Here is a 7,500-nt window from a genome sequence, read left to right on the forward strand (position 1 = left end):
CTTGTAGAGGGAGACCTCAAAAACTCTAATTCAAACAAGCAGAGAGAGAGAGAGAGAGAGAGAGAGGCGATGATAAATATAAGACATTTGAATTACTTAAAATAATACCAGCACACAAAATGTGACGAAAAGATTACTCAAGAACTAAAAAAATATTTGTAGTTAACAAGAGACTGTCACAGTCATCTGCATCTCAGGAGTCAAGACACTCTTCATTTTGAAAGTGATCCTGGTCCGACATTGCCCAAAAATAGACGGTGATGAGTTGTGGACGATTGGATCTAGTAAGGCTAAAATATTACTATTTTTATTATTATTATTATCATTACTAGCTAAGCTACAACCCTAGTTGGAAAAGTAGGATGCTATAAGCCTAAGGGCTCCAACAGGGAAAAATAGCCCAGTGAGGAAAGCAAATAAATAAACTATATGAAAAGTAATAAACAATTAAAATAAAAATATCTTAAAAACAGTAACATAATTAAAACAGTTTTTTCATATATAAATTATGAAAATAGACTTATGTCTGCCTGTACAACATAAAACCTTCGAACTTTTGAAGATCTACCCATTCAACTACAGTACCCGATTAGAAAGATCATTCCACAATGCCCCTACTGCTGATCTTAACCACGTAGGCAAAGAAAAATTTGTAATGGTGGAATCTCCCTTTAAGCCCATTTCGCCAGAGCCTCGTAGAGACGAACCAGTGAACTCCTTGCATGATTGTCCTGCCCCTTAGCCCTTAATTTCTACTCTGATATGTATTTATTAAAGTAGCATCCCAGTCAGAGTCTTATTCATACTTTCTGAATATTTCTATAAGTACTGGACTTGACCTTGCAGCTGAAATTCAGTCCAAGACTTTAACATTCAGAAAGAAACAGTTGTCTGACTGCAGATTTAGCTAAATATTTCATTCAGACAGAGATCGCCCTCGAGCTAAGAGATTATTCATGATTCGTATTGTTTGAATATCACGGTACAATGAACACTGTTGTTAAGTCTTTTAAAGCAATTTTATTTATCACCACTTTGAGTATTTATTCTTTTAGCCAAATTGTTTAGCAACAATTTGCTAATCCTTCTTTTGCTTTAACTTCAAAGCTTAAATTTAACATTTGCCTTGCAAAGGTACTACGTAGTATCCTTAGTATGAGGTGTTTTATTGAACATCTAACGTGCACTTCTAACAGCTCCCTTTCAGAAGATTTCCCTGAATATGGCAACTATTATTAACTTGTGTGGTGAAAAAAATGATGGATAAGGTGGACTATATACTTAATGTTGTTACTGACTATAAAGCCGCTACAAAAGTCTTTTCGTAACAACTACCACTGCTCCCTTATTATTATTATTATTATTATTATTATTTGCTAAGCTACAACCCTAGCTGGAAAAGCAAAATGCTATAAGCCCAGGGGCCCCAACAGGGAAAATAGCCCAGTAAGGAAAGGAAAAAAGGAAAAATAAAATATTTTAAGAAGAGTAACATTAAAATAAATATTTCCTATATAAACTATGAAAACTTTAACAAAACAAGAGGAAGAGAAATTAAATAGAATAGTGTGCCTGATTGTACCCTCAAGCAAGAGAACTCTAACCCAAGACAGTGGAAGACCATGGTACAGAGGCTATGGCACTACCCAAGACTAGAGAACAATGGTTTGATTTTGGAGTGTCCTTCTCCTAGAAGAGCTGCTTACCATAGCTAAAGAGTCTCTTCTACCCTTACTAAGAGGAAAGTAGCCACAGAACAAATACAGTGCAGTAGTTAACCCCTTGAGCGAAGAAGAATTGTTTAGTAACCTCAGTGTTGTCAGGTGTGTGAGGACAGAGGAGAATCTGTTAAGAATAGGCCAGACTATTCGGCGTATGTGTAGGCAAAGAGAAAGAACCGTAACCAAAGAGAAGGATCCAACGTAGTACTGTCTGGCCAGTCAAAGGACCCCATAACTCTCTGGCGGTAGTATTTCAACGGGCGGCTGGTGCCTTTACGGCTTCTAAGGAATAACAGGAGATATCTCTCCCCCAATAAACCATTAATTAGTATAACTGATATTCGATAGTACTACAATCATATAACTCTCACCAATACGACTACACTTTAAGTCCTTTCATCTACTGAGCAGTCCCTACTGACATAAACTCAGCTCATAAGTTTCAATAAGATACAACGAGACAAGTTTGTTTGCCCCCCCCCCCCTCTCTCTCTCTCTCTCTCTCTCTCTCTCTCTTTATATATATATATATATATATATATATATATATATATATATATATATATATATATATATATATATATATATATATATATATATATATATATATATATATATATCGCACTCACGGGTAGATTTTCCGACCAGAGGACCGTAGTTGTAGCCTCGTTTTCTATAAGTTGCACAAACTTCTTAGTATGAACACCTTGATGTTTAGTAAGTATCAGATCAATTCTTAATTATCAACTATCCATTAAAACAACAATATAAATCAATGGATGATATCAAAACGCACTTGTTAAATTGTAGTCAAACTTACTTTAATAGCTAAAGGTTAAATTTTACATAAATGAGTGATTGTGCAAAGACAAACTCAGGGGATTTATAAGTAAATGGCACTTTAACAAAATTACGACAAAATCAAAGGAATCAGGGTAAATCACCACTTCTAGTCTTATACACACACACACACACACACACACACACACACACACACACACACACACACAACCACCGCCACGACACCGATAACAGATCAGCTCAAAGTTTGAGACCGAGGTCCAAAGCAAAAAGCTGTCTCCTTCGTCGTGCATTCAGATTTTATGCGAGGAAAGGAGACAAGTTATACAATTACAAAGTATGTAAGACTAGAAGAAAATTCAAAGATCAACATAAATGCAAATTCAAAACACACAGCATGTAATTTTAAACACATTTCTTAAATGTAATTAGCTGTTTGGTGGTGTGTGATAAATATGGTCATGGGTAGTGTCACGCCCATACATCTATGGAGGAGCGCGAACTAGGTGAATCATAGGGCGAATAATCCCCTAGTTGTTTTCTAACCTTTGACCTCAACTAATGGATTCTCTGGCGAAATGTAAGTAAGTTAGTAACGCCTTCAACTATTACCACACGTTGTACAACACATTCGCTAGAAGTACATAAAACAATATTATTAAAACTGAAACATCTATTAACGTTTTGTAAGCATATTTTATGGTGATTAACCATACGTAAAATGCGATATACTAAAACCATAGTCATGCATGAAACAAAAAATAATATAAGAGTGTCATTCTCTCCTAAGATGTGGTTCTTTAACTCTTATCGTAATATGCAACAAAGAACATATTTCTACAAAATACGAAGACATGCAAATTTCCGTTTCATGAATAAAGACACAAATGCAATAACATAATTCCTGTTTGCCAATTACCCGACAAACGACAATTTTCAATAATAAATCAATCAATAACCTGTATGAACACGCAATACTAATACGGTAAGAGGAAAATTATAGTTATACAGATGCATACACAAAAATGTTATGTTAAATCGTTGTGAGGGAAATTTCTCACAACTTGGTCAAAAAATTCAAACACATAGTACAGTAGAGTAATCCCTGACTTAATGGCGGCAGATTGTTCATACATGAACATAGGAAATTTGTTTCTTTCTTTTTTTTCAGCTTAGTAATTTGAAGTTTTTACTTCACCAATCACTTTCTTTGACGATTTTTTTTTTCAAACTTTAGATGTCGGACCAGGACTGGGACCCTACCCCCTTAATTCTGAATTAATTCATGATTCTCTGAATTAACTGGATCACGTTTTTTTACTCTAACTATTACCGCTTTGGTGTCTTCCTTGTTTTTATTCTATTTTCTACATGTTTGCAGTGAACGTTTAGAAAATTTGCTTATTTCAACGCTCCTGTGAAGAATTGTTTTAACTGTTCGCTTCTGCATTTATTGTTACCGTTCGTGTATTTGATTACAGTTAAATTTTATTTTAACTTTAGACGAACGCTTCTGTGAAGAAACAACTCACTCTTTATTCATCCAGTACATTCATCTTGTGCGTACTAACAACTAACTTATACTGTACTTGCCTAAACTAACCTTCCTCACCCCGTTCCTCCTCTCTTCATCCCCAGGCTGTGGAGCATTTCCTTCACGCTTTCTTTTTCTTTACATTCTGTCTCTCGCGTAAGCATAACGTAGATAGTTAAACTACCCCTTATATTTCAATGTTTTCGTTTTCTCACTTGATGTAGCCGTTTCGGGCAGACTACTGTAGAGTAACCTTTGATATATAGTCATTGTCTTCGTGACGTCATGTCAGTAAAAATCAGAAGCAGGCGATATGCTCTGCGTATAACACTGGTTTTTCATGCAAAATTCCTTTTGCAAGCGCATTTTGATATAGAATATCTGCACTAGTTTTAATTATAAATTGAGTACTGTTAAGTTATAAAAATTTGTTTAGTAAACTAAAGGAATAAAGTTTAACCATAAAAGAAGCCCTTTCTGGTATAACTCAAGAATATAAGTGGTGGGCTAACCTTAAATCTGTACTTTTTTTTGTAGACGTAACAGTTCATCCTTTACTTAAATTGGATGGTTCTGTCACTGTCCAAAGGAAAAGGCAACCTTTTCCGTTGATGTGTATGACAGTAAGCAGAGCAGGGGCGGATTTAGGCAGGCCTTTAGGACAAATGGCCCCCATTTAGCCTCCAACTCCCACATGAAAGTTAAAACCAAAAGTTATTATAAAACGAAAACTGCAGCAAGTAAATTCGGTTTGAACACTTATTCTGCAAGTGGAAAAAGAATGCTTCCCTAAGGCTCTCCTTCTTTTCAATGGTGCACCACCAAATCCAGTTGTACTATATATATATATATATATATATATATATATATATATATATATATATATATATATATATATATATATATATATATATATATATATATATATATATATATATATATATATATATATATATATATATATATATATATATATATATATATATAATCGTTGGTTTCCCGTGATACCGCGATCCCACAATTCTGAGTCGGCTTACATATTCATTACTCGTCGATAGTTTTGCTTGTCCGAAAGTCCGTTGCACTCTTATTTAATGTAACTATGTTTTTTTTCCATCATATCATTAACAATGCTTAATGCAGAACAACAGTTTATTTTACAAAACATCATGTATTTGTTATAGGATCAGAATAAGAGATATTAACTTGTTTATTACTGATATTTGCAACTTACTGAAATTGGAAAGTAATAGGCCGGGTTTCATTGCTTACAAAGAAGTACATTTTCGTATATTCTGCTACCTTGTATTTCTTAACTCAACCTATAAGTCTATCATTAAATAAACATTATCATTATGAGTAACACTAGGTTAGGTTAGGCCGTTAGGAAATACAATGATATGATATAAATTGCATAAAGGAAAATTAACTTATTTTCTATGTTATGCATAGTGTTAAGCTTATACTTGTTAGGCAAAGGTGTATGGTAGCCTGTCCTTGGAAATTACAGTTTGTCTTTATCATCACCGTCAGTACGCGTAATTCCTTTTATCATGCTATCTATTTAAGGTTGTTATATGCAACATATATATGTCATATGATAGTCTTGTATAGTGACGAAAATAGTCACTATACAATATTAGCCCAAGAAAAGCACGCATAACGAATAGTCTATTGTCAAATAATTTGGGTCTAATGTAACCTATCATGTTTAATTTTCTTCTAATTTTAAATAATGTTTAAGTTGTTTCCATTTTAGCCAAGATGACAATAGGACTAAAAATATAAGAGCACAACCTGTATTATTGTTATTATTATTATTGTTGTTGTTGTTGTTGTTGTTATTATTAGCCAAGCTACAACTCTAGGTGGAAAAGTAGGATGCTATAAGCCCAAGGGCTCCAACAGGGAGAAATAGGCCAGTTAGGAAAGGAAATATAGAATTGAATAAACTGTATGAAAAGATATGAAAAAATAAAATGAAATATTTTAAGAACAGTAACGATATTAAAACAATCTTTCAAATATAAACTATAAAGTTCAAGATAAGAACTTTTTCTGCAAGTTTGAACTTTTTAAAGTTCTACCGATTCAACTACCCGATTAGGAAGATCATTCCACAACTTTGTCATATCTGGAATAAAACTTCTAGAATACTGTATTAAGACTCACGATGGAGAAGGCCTGACTATTAGAATTAACTGCATACCTAATTTAGTTTTACGAACAGGATGGTCAAAATTATGAAAGATCCTATGCAACATGCATAACAAACTAATTGAACGACGGTGCCAGAGATTAATATCTAGATCAGATATAAGATATTTAATAGACCGTAAGGTCCTGTCCAACAAATAAAAATGAGAACCACCAGCTGATATACCACAATACAGGGGTTTACAGTTATTAATATTATAATTATTATTACTATCTAAGCTGCAACCCTAGTTTGAAAACCAAAATCCTATAAGCCCAACGGCACCAACAAGAAAATAGTCCAGAAGGGAAACAAGGAAATAGATAAACTACAAGAGAAGTAATGAACAATTATAATAAAATATTTCAGTAACAGTAACAACATTTGAATAGTTTTTATTTCATATATGAACTGTGAAAACTTAAAAAAAAAAAAAAAAAAAAAAAAAAAAAAAAAAAAAAAAAAGGAAGATAAATAAGATAGAATAGTGTGCCTGAGTGTACCCTCAAGTCACAAAACTCTACCAGAAGACCGTGGAAAACCATGGTACAGAGGCTATGGCATTACCCAGGACGAAAGAACAATGGTTTGATTTTGCAGTGTCCTTCTCCTAGAAGAGCTGCTTACCATAGCTAGAGTCTGTTCTACCCTTACCAAGAGGAAAGTAGCCACTGAACAATCACAGTGCCGTAGTTAGCCTCCTGAGTCTTGAGTGAAGAAGAATTGTTTAGTAATCTCAGTGGCGTTCTGAGGTTTATGAGGACAACAGAGGAGGAGAATTGTAGCGAATGTTTTTCTGTTAAACAGGCTGGCATAAGTTTTTTTTTTAGTTTTTATATGAAAGACTGTTTTAATGTTGTTACTGTGCTTAAGATATTTTACTTAAATTATCCATTTCTTCCAATACACTTTGATTTCCTCATTTCTTTACCTCACTGAGCTGATTTTTCCATGTTGTAACACTTGGGCTTATAATCTTGCTTTTCCAACTAGGGTTGTAGCTTAGCTAATAATAATAATAATAATAATAATAATAATAATAATAATAATAATAATAATAATAATAATAATAATAATAATAATAATAAAACAAATGGAAACCTCATATCCCTTCATTTGATTGCCGTTTTCCTTTATACTATATCATAATATATATCTTATCTTATACCATATCACATTATATCAGTACATCAAATTTCAATACTATCCACAAGTTCTGAAAACTATCTCTTACTTTCACTACACAT

Source organism: Palaemon carinicauda, chromosome 24 (assembly GCF_036898095.1).
Source record: "Palaemon carinicauda isolate YSFRI2023 chromosome 24, ASM3689809v2, whole genome shotgun sequence".
Classification (NCBI taxonomy): Eukaryota; Metazoa; Arthropoda; class Malacostraca; order Decapoda; family Palaemonidae; genus Palaemon; species Palaemon carinicauda.